Genomic DNA, 18,706 nt, shown 5'->3' on the forward strand with positions numbered 1-18,706 from the left:
GATTTGGGGTGAGGTGGGCATGCTAGTAGGGAAGGACAGATTACAGCAGGACCTGGACAGGTTACAGGGGTGGGCTAATGAAAATAGGATGGGTTTCAATACTGAGAAGTGCAGGGTGCTGCACCAGGGCAGTGGGAACCAGCACTGTACCTATAGTTTGGGGAACTCCCTTCTCAAAAGCATGGTGGCAGAAAGAGATCTTGGAGTCATTATTGACTCCAAGATGAACATGGGCTGACAATGCGAGGTCACGGTCAGTAGGACTAACTGTACCTTGTCATGCATCCACAGATGCATCTCAAGCAGGTCCAAGGAGGTGACCCTCCCCCTCTGTGTGACACTGGTCAGGCTGCAGCTGCAGTACTATGTTCAGTTCTGGGCGCTGCACTTCAGGAGGGATGTGGGCAGCATTGAGAGTGTTCAAAGGAGGGCCACTCATGATTCGGGGACAGCAGGGCAGACCCTATGAACAGAGGCTATGGGACCTTAACCTGTTCAGCCTCAGCAAGAGAAGAAGGCTGAGGGGGGGACCTGGTGGCCGTCTATAAACTCACTAGGGGGGACCAGCAGGGTTTGGGAGAGACCCTGTTCCCTTAGTGCCCCCTGGGTTAACAAGGAATAACGGCCACAAATTGTTAGAGTAGGTTTAGATTAGACATTAGAAGGTACTACTTTACAGGGCAGCTAGGATCTGGAACCAACTTCCAAGGAAAGTGGTGCTGGCTCCAACCCTGGAGGTCTTTAAGAGAAGGCTGACGTTTACCTGGCTGGAGTCATTTGAGCCCGGTTTTCTCTCCTGCCCAGGGCAGGGGGTCGGACTTGATGATCTGCAAGGTCCCTTCCGACCCTATGTCTATGAATCTATGAAAGTATCTAAACGCCTTGGGAGTCATAACGCTTGAGGTTCTGAGTTTCCAGGGTACCTGGGACTCCTCCTCGGGGCCTGCAGCTCCAGGACAACTCTGCCTGTAGACAGTGTTTCCAGGGTTTCCAGGTGCCTTGACTAGCTGGCACAGGGGCCTGGAATGCCCCCCCCCTCCCCCTCCCCCCCAGGCCAACTTTAATAATTAGTGAAAATTAGGACAGGTGAATACACCCACATGCACTCAGCCCACTTCCCCCTGCCAGCCATTGGCTTCTAGAAATAGCCAGAGTTCTTTGGAAAGGCCCTTCCAGCGCCATCCATAGGGCAGAGTGCAATTAGACTGGCTGCACCCAGCCCCTCTACCATCCAGCCATTAATTTCTTCCCTGCCAGAACAAAACCCATCCAAAAAACCCCACTTTCAACATCTAGCATCAAAACAATCGATACACCCCCATAGTCACCACAGTGACCAACAGAATTAAGCCATGTGGGAGAAATTCAAGCTTGCTTTGTGGTTAAGGCCCAGAATTAAAAGGGACTAAGGGTATGGACAGGCATTACGTTTCTAGCAGGAAAAATGCTGCTGTCCCACTAGCAGCTGGGAATGTACAGGTGTTCATATAGTTTCTTGTGCCAGAAACAGGTTGGATCCAGGAGAAAGATCAGGAAGATTTCCTCTGTGCAAGAATTTCTTGCACAGGAATGAATGCCTGCACACTTCCCCAGCACTTGACTCTTCCAGGACACTGGAAAGATCTGGGCAGTGGGGAAATGCTCTTTGTGTGTTGCCCGGATTGGGGTCACCCTAGTCTTGGGAAGGTGTGGACAGGAGTTGAGCTGCTGCTGCTCTTAGGACCAGGAGGAGCTGGGTGATGGGGAAATGCTCCCTGTGCCTTCCACAGACCATGGTCACCCCAGTCTGGGGAGGGGATGGGAATCCCTTTCCTGCCACTTAATTCCTCCTGGGGACTGCAGTCTGTGGGAAGCAGGGGGGAAGGGGCTGCAGGCTGGAAGGCCTCTCTTGGGACGATTTCTAATATTTCAAACCTCACAGAAATTCCCAGTCCTAGGAATTAATACCTGACTGCACCCCAAAAGTTGAAGGTTTCTAAAATCAAAATTAATGTCTTGTATAGAAATTATAATTTGTCACCCAGCACCATACAGCATGTTGATGAATGTGATTTCTTCAGTGACAGACTTCTTGGATGGGGAGAATAATTAACAAAATGCTTTCCTCCTTCCAGCTAGCACTGCAGAGTTGGCTGATCCACCTGCCACCTTGTTACATGAACAAGAAATACTGTTGTATGCAAGAAAAGATGCTCATCGGGACAAAAAATGCTAGAGATCAGCCCTTAAAATGCACTTAAGAGGATGGGTCCTAAGTAAGGCAAGACACGGATAAAAACCAATGAGTAGTCAGAGAGTTGCTTTCTTGCTTGTATCATGTCATGCTAAAAATGGTGGGAATGTGGTGGTCAGCATAAGAAATGCATGCAAGAAATTAAAATGCAATTTCACACATACTTATATGTTTAAAACCCAGATTTAAATTAATCTGGTTATGTTTTCTAAACTTGTGCAAGTCAGAGAATGCAGAGGGGATTAGCAGGAAATACTTTGAGCTGATATTACTTAACACTCTCTAGGTACACTGAAAGGTCATGTGCTTAATGTATGTTTTAGTGAACTCTGTTTTATATAGAAATTTAAAAATGGAAAAGGTACAGACAGAACTGTTAGATAGGTGCTGTTTAGCTTGAAAGATGCTAGTATAAATGTTCCTCTGTGTGTTAGTGAAAATGAAGTGGTGTGAACTGAATTTTCTCCTTTTCCTCTTCCTCTTTGCTACTGAAAGTGTGAAAACTGCTGTTAATTCCTTTGTGAAAACCCTGCAAATGCCAGATGTCATCTCTGGGTTGTGTGTGGTGCCCTGTGATCCCAGAACTATTGTATGGTGCTTTCATTATTGGGAGCCTTATGGTATCAACGCGCAGATCCAACGTTCCTGCTGTTACTAGAAAAGACTGCCACAGTAGCAAGCTTGTGTTGCTCTTTCCGTGGACAGAACTGGTGGCTGGTTCACTTCCTTCCTGTTGAGCTGCTTGATTTGTTGACATTTTATTTTGAGCGTCGGTGGGACAGGGAGTGGGGCTCTAATGGAGTTTCGAGCTCTGAGAGGTCTAGCCTGGCAGAAGAGGTTCCTGCTCCTCACCTCGCCATTGTGGTCTATGTGGAGATATTTGCAGGGGCTGCCCCACAGACCTGTCCTCTAGAACAGGACATAGCTAACCTAAGGGGGAATCAGCTGCAAAGTAGGATGCCAAAATTTCCCTGAAGAGGTGCAGCTATAGGCCTCCCACTACCATGCCTAGTTATGGGTGTTCCTTGCAGAAAGACACATGACCATGCTGGAGACTAGCTGTGAAGGCCTGGACTGCAGTAATGTGGTCCTGAAAGCTGAGAAAGTTGTGTTTGAGGCATCTGAAGAGGCAAGAAGACGGAGCAGGATGACTTGGAATGAGGAACCGATATGGATATGACTACACAGTATGATGCAGTGCCATGCAGAGAGATTCAAGCTAGCCTGGGTATGGGAAAAGGCTAGCCACACTAGTACACTGCTGTACCTCAGGTAATACACCCTGGCTCTCTGCAAGCACTAACACAGCTATTCTGCTTCTGGTCCCTAAGTTAGCTTGTTCAGAGGGTACCTAACACCTTGTGCAGTTTGCTTGTGTGCTGCTAGGTGTTCCTTCAGATCAAAGCAGAAATTTGACCTTCCCACGTAGTTGAACCAACATCCTTACAGACCTCTACGACAAGCTGTGGCTTAAGTCTTGCAGTACAGAAGGTGAGGCCTTGCAATGTGCTGATTACTTTTACTTTTTGCATAAAACGTTGTGCAGAACAGCCTTCAAAGACTGCTGGTGCCAAATGAAAAGAGAATCAATCCCCTGTAGCTTAAAATCAGGTGCCTACCTCAGAAACTGAACACGGCACTTTAAAAGCTATCATGCCTGAGCTGTCAGCTGCTTTTTGCCATAGTAACATGTCAAGCAGGCATATTTCCTGAGGGCATGCTCCAGGGTTTTGCATAACAAAGGACTTTCATCTAGTAAATTATGAATTATTGTGGATCAAAACAATGCTTCTCTTTCAATGAAACAATCTTTGATTTAATGAGAAGAACTAATACTAGTTCTTAGCACCCTGTCTATAGAGATCTAACGTTGTCCGTGCTTCTGGGATGACAGTTGGCATGGAAGAAAATGTGAGATGTATTTAAACACAGAAATCGGAGGCAAGGGAAGAGCAAGTGTCTCCAGTCAGTCTCTCTGATGATGGTGAAGCATTGGTTCCCTTTAGCACAACTTTTGGTTATGCATTTATACATAGTTTATAACAGGCTGCTTGAAGATGAGCAATATTTTGCTCACAGACTGCTGTTACAGCCTGACTGGCCTTTTAAAGAAAGAATAGGTCAAGTTTCTTGTGCCTAGTTAGTTGTTTCTTGAGGAGATATGATACAAGGCCCCTGGTCACTATAATGATGAAGCAGAAAGGAAGAGAAGAGTGCTGGTGAGAGATTTCTTGTAGTGAGCACATGAGATCAGAGCGTGTGGTAGCTGGGAGCTTCTGGGATGAAAACTAGTGGGGACCCCTGCTGCATAGAAGAATTGTGCAGAGGTCCTTATGCAAAGGGGAAGAACCAGCTCAGTTGGAAGAGTGATTTTTGAGGAACTGGACCTTGGGTAGGGCAAGCAGCAAAGGAGCCTGGGGAGCAGTATACTCTTGCAGAAGCTTTGAAGCAAAGGTTGCAATTGATGAGCATTGGACCCTGAAGGAAGACAGATGAGCAATGCAAAAGAGGGAGTAATAATGGTCAGGTACCTGATCTGGAGAATGAGGCTCCAACATAGCACGATAGAGCTGAATGGGTGCACTCTTAAACCTGAGTTGCTTTGGAGATTTACTTCAAGAGAAGTGCTGATGGTTCCACTTGTAGCACTGAATTGTTCCCAAAAGCAAAGCTTAAAGTGGACTCTCGGAGGAGCAACATCCTTTTTCTGGGTAAGAGATGGAGAACCCCGTCCATTCCAGAGGCCATACAGAGAAGCAAGAGTCAACTTTATTGCTGTGATCATGGATGTGAGCAGTGGCAAGCCTAGTTGCAATTAATTAGAAGCACTTATAACTAAACCATCTCTTCTTTCTGTAGCTTGCTTATAACATTAACTATAATGTATAAACCCTTTATAAGTGGAACCTGAAAAGAAAGTGTACCACAATCTCTTATCGTCTTGCTTGGTTATTGTAGTAACAGCACACTGAGCTAATTTCAATTCTCACTTATATGTTAATTGCAATACTTGCTTCAGCATTGCGTGGCATTCCACTCCCCTTCTCCAAAAACTTGTCTCTCTCTCTGCAGTACTGTGTGTGTTCAGCTGTAAAGCACTTTACTGTGAGTAAATTCAGCTGCACCCCCTCCTGTTGTTGCATTAATATAATACATGGCATTGTGCATACATTTTTAATGTTGCTTTTTTTTGGATGGCATCTCTCTTCCTATAAGGGATGCTGAATTCTTTTGCGCCTTGTCAGCTCTCACTTGAAGGATTTATACAAAGTCAGGAGGAAGCCTGCAGAGACAAATAGCCCTTTCAGGAATAGTCTTAGCTCCCATTTTTGTGAAATAATCCACTTGACCTTTCGTAGCCATGTAATCTCCATAGAATCTATGCCATGTTTGATTCCAGGAAGCTGCAGACACAAGCTCAGATAAAGTTTTGAAGTGTTATGTGAAGATTATGTACTTGAGTATGGCGTCACTGGGTATGGGCCATTTAACAGGATTTGTTCCCATTTAATATGATTTGATCATCTTCCACAGTATTGTCTGTTCAGTACAGAATTTAGTTTCCCCCAAGGAAGTGGAAGAACTGAGTCTCTGCAACTATAAAGCTAGTTAATAGAATGACTTTGAAAAAACTCTTCTGCCACAAATAACTGAGCCTTGTCTAGACTAGAAACTACAATGTGATATTAGGACATATTAGCTAATCTACAATAGCTCGCTTTGTGGAAGTCTAGGAAAGGCAGTGCACCTTCGCCAGATTAACACATGCTAAACTAAATCCTATCCGAGCTAAATCATGGAAGGGCGGCTTTAACTTAACCAGAATGAGATGTGTAGCGAGTATGTCTTATCTACTTCTCACTATTTAAAAACATTAGCACATGCTAGGTAATATGCACTGACATTGCCCCTCTAAGATATAGTCTAGAGAAGTATTACATGGAATATTTAAGACTGGTTGTTTGTTATGGTAGAAAATGGGAACAGTCATAATTTTGGTGGGAGCCAGTTCTGAACTACTGTGACACTTTCATGAAAAACTTGGAGAAGTCGCATATCTGCCTTCTATACTATTTTTAAATTCAATTAAAGTAGTTTCAAAGCCATTTTACTTCCTTGACATGCAAAAGGCTTGGCCTTCCTGGGAAATGATGCTGTGTTAAACACTAAGGTTTGTCAATGTAAAGCAGTTGACTAATTTTCTAGAACAGATATTTCACTTTATCTAGTCCAGAATAACTACTTTTCCTGTGGACGCTTTAAATGAAGACTGTCCAAGAGAGGAATTATTCCAGAATAGCTATAGCACTCTTAACTTCATACCCTAACTTATTTCAAAATAACTTTCCTCCAGACCATAGGCATAGCTCTGGGCACCAAAATGGCCACACAATAAGCCAACCTTTTTATGGTCCACCTGGAAGAAGAATTCCTCAAGAACTGCACCATCAAATCCATGCTATAGTTAAGATATATAGATGATATCATCATTTGGACTGAAAACCTGGAATCTCTGCTTGATTTCCATTAGAAATTCAATAATCATCACCCTTCCATCAGACTCTCTCTTGAATACTCCAGCACCAACATTTCCTTTTTAGACACTATCCAGAATGGTAAAATACAAACCAACATATACAAGAAACCCACAGACCAACATGTGTATCTGCACAGAACCAGCAGTCACCCTAAACAACCAAGAAAGCTGTGATACACAGCCAAACCCTGAGATACCACTGAATTTGCACTGAGAATACCTGCAATTGTCATCTCACAAATCTCAAATGGGCTTTCGCTCAACAAAGACATTTCTCCAGAGAGATAGATCACACTTTTGAAAGAGCCACCCAGACACCATATGAAGAATTGTTGCAGTACAGAAGAAAAGCCCCATGAATTGCACACCATTAGTTATGACATACCATCTCTCCCTGGAACCTATATGTAAAATCCTCAAACAATTGCAATTGATACTAGAAAATGACCCAGCTCTTAGAGATCTTCCCAGAACCACCCATCCTAGCCTTTAAACAAGCAGTGAACCTCACCAACCTCATCACTAGAAGCAAACTTCCTATGGTCTAAACCACACCTAATAGATCTAGACCATGCCAGGACAAGAAATTTAAAACCTGCCAACACATCTCCACCACCTCCACAATAACTACACCTTACAACAGAACCATCACCTCTCTTGGATCTTATACGTGCACCTCTAGAAATGTAATATAGCTTATCCAGTGCACTAAATGCCCTGATACAAAATACGTAGGAGAAACCAAACAGCAACTGTGTACCAGAATGAATGGACACTGAAAACCTATCAAAGACAAAAATACCTAAGTACCTGTGGGTGCACATTTCTCACAAGATAACCACTTTCTCTCTAATCTCTCCGTTCTAATTCTCAAAGAAAATTTACAAAACACCTTTCATAGATGAGCCTATGCATTTCACTTCAATCTACTGGATACAGAAAATTATGGACTAAATCACTGGTGATGTGTAGGGGCTGCACGCAGGTGTATGTGCACTCCCTGAGATTGGTCATAGAAGTATCTATAATTGTTCTAATTGCTTATATTGCTATTTTTATAATAAATTATTTAGCCATTAAGATAAAGTTAATCTTGTTATGATTTACTTTTCATACTATTTTAATCAGTCATTATTGTTCTGGAATTAATCATCTATTTTAAATTTCCTATTGCTTAGCATAAATATATTTAAACTCTTGGTCTCATGATTTTAGAACTTAAATTTAATATAAGAAAAATGCATATGTAAGGTCTGTGGTATGCCGGGTATATTTGAAAAGAGGTAATGAAAGAACAAGTGATGTATGTATGTGACAATGTGAAGGAAGACAGTCCTTTCGCAGCAGGTGAAAATAGCCTTCTGTGGTTTAACAGTTAAAGGTTGCAGTGATGTCGAGTCAGCAGTTAAGGATTACCAAATACTAAATCATGCCTTCACCATGATGGCTGAAGACTACAAGCAGTGACCCCCCTGAAGATTGCATACCACAAAACCAGAATACCGCATCCTACCAATCCCAGCCTGCCAACGGGACATGGAGACCTTCATGTCTGACTCAGTGGAATCTATAGGCTTGTATGGACAGCTGTTATTATAAAGAATGAACACAAAGAAAAGGCTTTGAGTCTGTCCATCTGCAAGAAGGAGTTTTGGGTGCATCCAACAAGACCTAACTCCATTCCTCATGGTTGGTCTGGCTGGCCACCAGACTGACCTGGGCAACTTTAGAACTTGGTAACACCTTAACTGCTGCAGGACTGTCTAACTATCTCCTGTGTGTGCTTGTTTCTTTTGTATGAATGAATGAATGTATGAGTATATATGGGAATGAGTAAAGCAGGATAGCCTTATTGTTCTTTATTCCTTTTATGTTCCAATAAATGCAGTGTTATGCCTTATCCCCTGATAAGATTCTCACTGTATGCCCCTTGGAACAACACCATGCACCCCCTGGAAATGCTAGCCATGAAACTGGAAGTGCTGGCAGAAGTGCACTTCTGGTTTTGCCACTGGTGATTTTGGGCTGGGCGATTAGCCGCAAGGGGATCCTCCCCTGGTTGGTGATTGGTCGCTGGGGAACTGGTCGGTGATCTGGTGCCCCCCAGACTTTGGAGGCACCAGTTGCCCATGCGTTAAATATAGACATTGGATTTATGGCACATTATAACCTGCCTGACATCTGATAAGCCCAGGTAACCTCTCTACAATTTACCAGTTACAGTCCATCTCCAGGTCACCATTCCTGCTTTCTCCCCTCTCCCCACCACCACCACTTGTCTCTCCCTATTGTCCCTCACCCTCTCTGATTCCTCACTGCCATGCATTTGCATTTCACTGACCTGTATTCCTGCATACTGGCTTCTGTCCCTTGCAGGAGAGCACAATACAACTGTAGACTCGCCCTCTGCCAGAGGAAGGGTGTTGTACCTGGAAGTTTGCAAAGAACAATTTTTCCAACTATGTAGTTGGTCTAATAAAAGATATCGCATTTACCCAAAGAACCTTGTCTGCCTATGTCCTTAGACCAAGATGGCTACAACTAACACCTGCTTTGCCATACAGTGAATCTTGCAGTATAAATAACATCATAAATAAATAAATAAACAACATCTTTAACATCATGACAGCTAACTTGTGATTAATCTCAGGTTATGAGCAATTGATTTGAATTCTTCTTAAGTATGAAGCTCCCCATAGGTAGTGTGTTATGGCATGCTTGCTGCAATTTATATACATTCAAAAGTGCATCTACTTTAGATGAGATGATAACATAATACAAACAAGTTAATACCCAAATATAAAACTTCAATAGGACAATTCCATGTAACTTATTAGCAAATTGGACAATTTAAAAGTTGAGAGTTGCCATCAATTTCCTGTAAGTCCTTCCACCCATGTTGTTGCCACAGGTAAGCCCTCAGAGGGGGCCTGACCAGGGTGAGGAGGAGTGTAATTTATATGGAAAATTCTAAAGGCTGCAGAAGTAATAGTAGTGACAAACAGCTTCTGGTGAAGACAGTATCATAACTAGGGGTCTACTTAAATCATGGAGAAACTAAACAATTTTCATGGGTTGGTTGTGACATAAATAGCAAATTCCATGGATATTTCCTGGATTTGCTGTAGCAGCCCCGCCCCTTGTTGCTGATTGGTGGAGGGACAAGGAGGCAGCTGCCATCTTGTCTGCTGTCCTTTGTGGTGCCCTGCCAGCTGGTGCCTCCTCGCCTCCCCCCTGGGACACTGCAAGGCTGAGCTGCAGTGGCTCTGGGGAGCCAGCATTTTATTTTTGTTTGTTTTTTTTAAAGTTGATTTTGCGGACAATCCCAGATTTTATAGTTTCTGGGAAATCCATAGAATCACAAATTGAGTAGACCCTTAATCATAATGTTTTACTCTTGAATCCCAAAGGGCTCTTATTCAAGAATAGCTGTAAATAAAAGTTAGGGTATGAACACATGCACATTTGGACCTGGTTCAGAAGGGAGGGGAGGCTGCTTCATCCAGGGTTAAAGTAGGAGCAGTTTTACGATATTAGTATTGCTCTCGGCTTGGCTGTAGTAACTGTTAGAACATAACAGCTGCTGAACACCTTTGCTTTGCAGTTCCCCTTTTGAAATGGCTCCAAATGTACGTGTGTCCACACCTTTAGTGAAGACTCAGAGACTAATGAAATGGCAAGAATTGTATTAGCCTTTTTCTGTTGTTTAAGGGTGCCTTTTCTATTAAGTATTACAGCTATTTTGTATTCTAGAAGGTTAATCTCAAGTGTAAGTTAAAAAAGTCTGGCCTTTTTTTTTTTCAGTCTTGACACACTTCAACACCAGCTTCTCCTACCTGCTTATTTCAAGCCTGCTAATCAGTTTCTAACCTCCTAACCTTTGATTTATCACTGAACAGAATTATGTTGCTGGCACTACTCAATTTCTATTAGTTAATTTATTTGTGTCAACTGCATTGTTACTATATATGGTTGATTTCAAACTGTGAATATCAACTAGGATTTTCTTGTGTCCTTCCCTTTTTTTTATATACCTCTGTAAAGACAAGTTACATGATTTTGGGGCAGCATTGTGTAAATGGTTTCTTTTGGGAGTGTGTTTTCACCAGTCCTGCAGTACACTCTCCTTGCAGTTTTTTTCCTTCTGTCACTGTCTCTGAATCCATTAATTTCTAAGGTGCTACCCTGCCCTGCCTGTGTCTTCCCTGGATAGGCCATGCAAAACCCAAGAACAATCGTACATAATCTTGAAGGCCTTTTCCTGACTCTATTAACTGTTGGCAATTCTATACCAATAGAACATTCCTGTATCTTTCCTCCATATTGGCTTCAATGATTTCAAGTGAAGAAAGGCAGAGCTAGTTTCTGAATGAGTACAAAACCATGGTAGGGTAATTTATGCAAATCATCCAAACAGTCTAGTCAAGCCTCACACTGTGCTAAAATGGCAAAAATGCAAATACACTGTAAAAGATGGCATTTTTTTTTACTGTAGTTTATTTGTTGGCTTGAGATATTTACAAAAAGTAAAAGCAATTTACAAAATTTGCTGAGAAATGTCCTGTAGGATTGTAAAAGGTGAATCCCAATTGGTTTGTGAATCTGTGTGTTCTGATGCCACATCAGCAACCTGGTGTGAAATATAATGTTGGATTTGAGCAATGTCTTATGTATTTGATTACTGTGGATCACTACGCTAGAGTCATTAAAAGAATGCAGACATGGCATAGCTCCAGGATGACTTTCACCCCCTCTTTATCCCTTCTGGTTCAGTGCATTGCTCTTTCTTGCCTGGAAAGTCTGTCAGGAATGCAAAAAAACCCCTTCATCTTATTCCAAGCTACATGATTTTTCCCACAACAACCAGCCTGCCAGTGGGCATATTGCTCCCTACTGGGAAAGAAATGCTTACTCTGAAGCCACAGGTAGGACTTGTTCAGAACCGCGAGGAGTCAACTTGATAATAGCTACTTTGATCTGGATAATAGGACTGTGCAAAACAGCACCATTTCATTTTGACTTCTGTTTCACCATTTTGAAGGGACTGTGTTTAGTTTGATTTAGTTTTGAAGCACTGTTCCATTTCGTTTTGTCGAAACTGTTTCACTGATTTGACACGGTTCTATGTTTTGCCCATAGGCTATAATAGAGAAACCATAAAAATACCTATAGCTTTGTCATTTATTGCCCGATTCAGATGAAAATTGCAGGGATGGTAGCTCCATCTGAGGGCATGAAGTATACCCAGTTTCATGGAGATAGGTGCAGGGGTTTCTGGGAAACTGCACCTCAAGGTGCTGACAAACAAAACTCGTCCCTTGCTGGCAGTGGCAGCCTCCTGTCATCTGGCGCACAGATCTGGAGGCCCACACCCCTGGGAAGGCTGTGGGGTTGTGCTGGACTCCTCCTGGTGGTGTGGGCCCCTGGATCTGTGTTCAGGATAACAGGAGGCTGCCACTGCCGCTGCTGCCTGGGACCGGTGCTGGGCACAGCCAGCACTGAAGTGGTGGGAAGATTGGTGCTGCCACTGGCCCCAGGCAGCAGTGGCAGCCTCCTGTCATCCTGTGTGCAAATCTGGGGGACTGCACCCTCAGGAGGAGTCCAGCAGTGCCGGGAGGACAAGTTGAGCTCCGTGGGGCTGGTGGAGCCGGTCAGAGCACAGCCCTGGCTCTCTCCACCTCCCACCTCTGGGCTGCACTCCAAGCAGCTCCGCCAGCCCCATGGAGCTCAGCTTGGTGGCTGGAGGTGGTGGGAGAGCCAGCGGTGGAGCCACTTGGAGCGCAGCCCTGGCCAGTGGCTATCCCTCACCTCCCACCACCAGGCTCAGCTCCATGGGGCTGGCGGAGCTGGTTGGAGTGCAGCCCAGTGGTGGAAGGTGGGGGAGAGCCCGGGCTGTATGCTAACTGGCTCTGCCAGCCCCACGGAGCTCAGCCCGGCAGTGGGAGGCGGAGCGCAGCCCTGGCTCTCCCCTGTCTCCTGCTGCTGGGTCAAGCTCCGTGGGGCTGGTGAGCCAGTCTGAGTGCAGCCCAGTGGTGGGAGGTGAGGGAGAGCCAGGGTTGCGCTACAAGCAGCTCCACCAGCTCCATGGAGCTCAGCCTGGCGGCCGGAGGTGGAACACAGCCCTGGCTCTCCCCTGCCTCCTGCTGCCAGGCTAAGCTCCATGGCACTGGCAGAGCCAGTCAGAGTGCAGCCCAGTGGTGGGAGTGGGGGGAAGAGCCAGAACTGCACTGTGAGTGACTCTGCCAGCCCCACAGAGCTCAGCCTGGTGGTGGGTGGTGGGAGAGAGTCACTGGCCGGGGCTGCACTCGGAGCGGCTCTGCCACTCACTCTCCACCACCTCCCGCTGCTGGGCTGAGCTCCGTGGGGCTGATGGAGCCTCTTGGAGTGCAGTTCTGGCTCTTCCTCACCTCTCGCCACCAGGCTGCTTTGAAACTTGAAACGTTTCTAAACTTTCAAAACGTTTTGACTGCCCTCATTTAATTTCAAAGTTGTTTTGATGCCTTTTGTTTTGCTTCAATTTTGCCGTTTCAAGCTCGAAATGCGTCAAAACAGCTCTGAAATGAAACACTTGTTGAAATTATGTTTTTGCATTTGTAAAACAGCAAAACTAAAACCATATTTTTTTTTTTTTGGTCAAAGTTCAAATTTTGAGTCAGTTCAAAAGTAGGTATAGATAAAAACTTCTGATTTGGACCTCTCTCTGGTTAGACTGCTGTTTAATAAATCTAACTTAAAACATACCTAACATATTAATTCAAAGTGCCTGATATCACAACTAAGATTACTTGGGATTTCTTAATTTAATGTCTTTGCTGACACCTTGGGTCACCTTCATTTCCAGTCTTTTGTTTCATACTTACCTCTCAATCCTGTCCATGACCCTTTAATCAGCTTTCCACCAGTAATTCTCTACCTGTTCCTCATTCTTTGTTTTCTTTGTGTCACATGGGTGGACACTCCCCATGTCTGGACACTCATTTGATTTCTATCTTGGGTCCATATCTACTGTGCCTTGTGTACTTTAAGCTGCTGCTATCCAAGCAGAGACCGAGCACTGCTCCTGGCTTGTGGCTTCTAGGCTGGGGGTAGGGTGGATCTTTTGTCTAAAAAGACAGGATTTGTACTCCCTTCTGAGAAGTTGAACCTGCAGCTGAACTGCTCCATTTTTGTCTAATGTCACCTCACTTTTCCAGGATTTAAATATACCCTCTTCCAGATCTCCAGCTGTGTGGGTATTCTGGTGCTACAGTTTCATTTCTCTTGGAGTACGAACCATGCTTTTCTCACATGCAACATGGGGAGAGGTGGGCACAGTAGAAGGGAGGGACAGGATACAACTAGATCTGGACAGGTTACAGGGGTGGGCAGATGAGAATAGGATGGGATTCGATACTGACAAGTGCAGGGTACTACACTTAGGGAGAAAGAACCAGCAGCATACCTACAGGCTGGGGAACTCCCTTCTCGTCAGCACAGAGGCAGAAAAGAATCTTGGAATCATTACTGACTCCAAGATGAACATGGGCCACCAATGTGGGGACACGGTCAGTAAAGCTAATCGCACCTTGTCGTGCATTCACAGATGCATCATGAGCAGGTCCAAGGAGGTGATCCTCCCCCTCTGTGCAACATTGGCCAGGCCACAGTTGGAGTACCATGTCCAGTTCTGGGCACCGCACTTCAGGAGGGATGTGGCCAGCATCGAGAGGGTCCAGAGGAGGGCCACTTGCATGATCAGGGGGCAGCAGGGCAGGCCTTACGAGGAGAGGCTATGAGACCTGAACCTGTTCAGCCTCCACAAGAGAAGGCTGAGGGGATCTGGTGGCCATCTATAAACTTACCAGGGGGGGACCAGAGGGAAATCGCAGAGTCCCTGTTCCCCCCCGAGCACTACCAGGAGTAACTAGTAATAACGGCCACAACTTGATTGAGAGTAGGTTCAGGCTAGACATTAGGAGATCCACTACTTCAAAGTCAGGGCGGCTAGGATCTAGAACCAACTTCCAAGGGAAGTGGTGCTCGCTTCTACCCTGGGGGTCTTCAAAAGGAGGCTAGATAATCACCTAGCTGGGGTGATTTGATCCCAGCGCTCTTTCCTGCCCATGGCAGGGGGTTGGACTTGATGATCTGCTCAGGTCCCTTCCGACCCTACCGGCTATGAAACACACCCTGGAATATAATATGCAACTTGCTTTTGAAAGTCAGAAGGAAGATAACATTTTTCCAGAATTATAGCTGCACAAAGTAGGGACAGAGCCTAATTTTCAGCTAATTCACCCTCCCTTTCTTGCTTAACTAAAGCTGAAATTGTAGTTGTTCTTGAAGACTGGACTCCAGCAGCTCAAATAGAAGTGGTGCAGGGGGAAAGGCCGGCCCCAGCAGGGGTCAGGGGGCTGGGGGGGAGGGGCTGGCTGCAGCAGGGGTCGGGGGCTTTGGGGGCTGGTGGGGGGAGGGGCCAGCCAGAGCAGGGGTTGGGGCTGGGGGAGTAGAAGGAGCTATTGGGGGTTTCCCCCATGGTCCCCACCCCGATCCTCTAGCCACCCCTCCCACCCCCCGACTGCTTACTCACAAGCACTAGAGCCCTGGTGCTGAAACATGCGGTTTGGCTGGCCACATGTTTCAGCACCAGGGTGAGGAGCCAACCATAGAGATGCTCTGGCAGCTTTGTTTTTTTTAAGCTTCGCTTTTTTTTTTTAGACCCCTGGATATCCAGGTCTAATTTTCTCCCCGCGCTGTGTGGGGAACATTTTTTTGTTCCCGCACATGCCTGTTGCCCTGCCTCAAAGGGGTTTGAGGTGGGGCAAGAGGCATGTGCACACTCATGTGGACACGCCCCATAGGTGGATCTATGATTTTGAAAAGAGCTAAAGAGTCCCCAAGGCTGAGACCAGGAGCAGTTAGTATACAGGAACATTGCCAGAATAAAGGTTAGCTTGATTAGTGGAACTTCAAGGCCACTAAAAGGAGAGATATTAACACCTCTGGAATAAAGAACATTTAGTCAATAGACTCCCTCAGCTGTCTGAATAATAATACAACAGCTGCTGCACTGTGGAGCAGGAATCACAGCAGGGTGCTTCTGTCTTTGGTTAGAAAATCAGGCCCCCTCCTTAATGCACAGATCCCATTTTTAGGGGGTTGATTTTGGGGATTTTTTATGGTGTATGTGAGAAAATACAGTAATAGTGCAGCATGCAATACACATTTATGTATAGATTTTTTACAGGTTTTCTGAAATCCCTATTGTTTTTTAATCTATAGATTTAGACAAAAATAATAATTTATGCAAAAAATTCCCTGCTTTGCTTTCCTCACTCCAGCGCATACTTTGGTCCTAAGGTTATTTTTTCTAAGGGTGGTCCAGGACTGTTCTGTCATCAAATTCTTAGCCTTTGCGTTAAATCTAGTCTCAGAAATTAGTGTCATAGTCTTTGTCAACAAGATGTGATACATACACACAGAATGCAGCAGTTTCATAACAGCAACTCAAATTTGTAAGCTGTGCATCTAAATTCCCCAGATCATTGCAACTTGCTCTTCTGATTTTTGGCTAACTGCATTTAGAATGGAATCCTCAATTTCTTTTTCTAGGCCTTCATTTAAAGGACTGTCATATCTTTAATTAAATGGTGAAGGTTGCCATAGAAACCTTAAGTGGCAAAAGCAGAGATTTAACTTTAACTTTGCACTCCACTAAGATGCTCATCTATTTAGTAAAATTGGGTAATTATCCATCCATACATTTATCTTTAATTAGGTGTAGTGTTAAATTGCTCTTTTAATGTATGAATACCTAAGGCAACATTTCCTTCTTTGATTTCTTGGTTCTTTTTTTTTTCCGTTTGGTCTTCTACTTATTCCTAAAACATATTTCTTTTAACATTTTATTCCCCAGTACTAGAGCTAATTGTTGAGACGTTATGGTGTTGCCTTCAATAATTGCTGTATAGTTCAACTTGAATTAGGTAAATGGTTTGGGTTATTTGGGCAAATTCCTATGACAGACATAACAATCTACTAGTATTTGAGAGGTATAAATGCTCAAGATGACCAGTATCATCTCTTGTATTTCCTAATTTGTCCATCTTTCTCTCTTTCATATTGTGAACTGTTTACAACAAAGGTTCACTTTGTGGAAATGAATGGAAGGAGTGGAATCTCTCTACTGTGCAGATGGCCCACCTCCCCCAGCTTGTGGGCTCAGGTTTCGATGTGGGGCTGGGCTGGGTCCATGAAGCAGAGGCTCCATTTCCCGCCCCCCCCCATCCCACCACAGTTCCCAGCACAGCAAAAAGTGGCACAGCCCCAGGCTGCAGCTGGGGGAATGGAGCCTTCCTGCCATGTGAACCACCTCTCCAAGCTTGCAGGCATCAGTCTTGGTGGGTGCTGGGCCAGGTCTGTGCAGCAAAAGGGCTCCTCTCCACCCTTCCCCTTGCTCTCCACAGCTACAGTTCTCACCGCAGCAAAAAGTGGTGTAGCCCTAAGCTGGGGAAATGGAGCCTCTCTGTCATGTGGACCTTGCCCAGTCCGCACCAAGATCCATTCCTGCAAGCTGGGAGGTGGGATCTGCTCCTACACACCCCACCCAGCTGCACATGGAGGAGACAGAGCTGATTCTAGCTTATTTCTGTGACAACCTGGGCCTGGAACCCAAGACTGGGCCAGCCTTGCCTGGAATGGACGAGCACTGGCTGAGGCCAGCAAGCTACTGAGGTGCCTCGAGGATGCTGGTGGAATGTGACCTACCTTGATCCAGAATAGAGTGTGGTACAGACATTTGATCGAGTGCTCTAACCTAAAGCACTTTAGTTTGATACCACATCCATCCATGGTTAACTTAGAGTGGGATCTGCGTTTTTGAAGTACTCCATATACTGTGACTGTCTTTTTGGTTATGGCTTTAGAGTGCTTTCTGTGTGCTTAACACATGGTAAGTGTAACTTCTGTACATGCCCCTAAATCAAGTACCTTCAACAATAGTCCAGAGTCTAGAGGAGAGTCACAGGCATGATCAGTGGGCAAGAGAACAGGCCTTATGAAGAGAGGCTGAGAGCCATGGGACTCTTCAGCCTGGGGAAGCGCAGGCTCAGGGGTGACCTGGTAGCAACCTGTAAGTACATAAGGGGTGTGCATCAGGATCTGGGGGAACACCTGTTCATCAGATCACCCCTTCCAGCCCTAATGTCTATGAAATAGTATCAATACAAACATTTAATTTGCACTTTTACCCTAGCCACCCTATCCCACCTACCCACTAGCCTCATCCATCAAACATCTCTTTATGGGGGCCAAGGAGAAAAAAAAAATCCTTTGCAACCTAGCATGGACAACTAACAAATTTGCAACACTGGAAAGAACCACTGAACTGATGGTGTTCTGGGGATGCTTTATGAGATTGAAATCCTGATCTCTGCCTTGGCTCTTTGGAAAATGAAAATATAGTTTGGCTTTAAACATGAATGCAGTTTGAAAGATGACTCTTGAAGGAAAACTCTTGTTGCTACTTAACTGCAAGTAGTTACCTACAGCAAAATGTAAATAACTGTGTTTTCTTAGTGTAAGGTGTATTTTTAATTACTCTTTTTTTCTGCATACAGTTCAAATAGATGCAACATCTTTTGCATTTTCATATACTGTATGGATACTGACTACTGTAGACATACAGAACTATAGCATGAAATAGATTCTTTTCAATCTGGTTTTTATGTAGACAAGCATAGGTTAAAGATAAAGTGCCTGAATGCTCTACCTTCAGTTCTATGGTATAATTTAGAAGTCCTTGAAAAATGGATATGAGGAATGAAGACATGAATGTATCTACATAATCTTTTTAATGGCACTGGTGGAAGAAGTTACTTTAGTATGTGAAGTGTGCTCTAGAGTACTTGGAGCTGTCTTGTAACAGTACTTTAAAACAGACTTCTCTGCTGTTTCTC

This window comes from Alligator mississippiensis, chromosome 1 (assembly GCF_030867095.1).
Source record: "Alligator mississippiensis isolate rAllMis1 chromosome 1, rAllMis1, whole genome shotgun sequence".
In the NCBI taxonomy this organism is placed as follows: domain Eukaryota; kingdom Metazoa; phylum Chordata; order Crocodylia; family Alligatoridae; genus Alligator; species Alligator mississippiensis.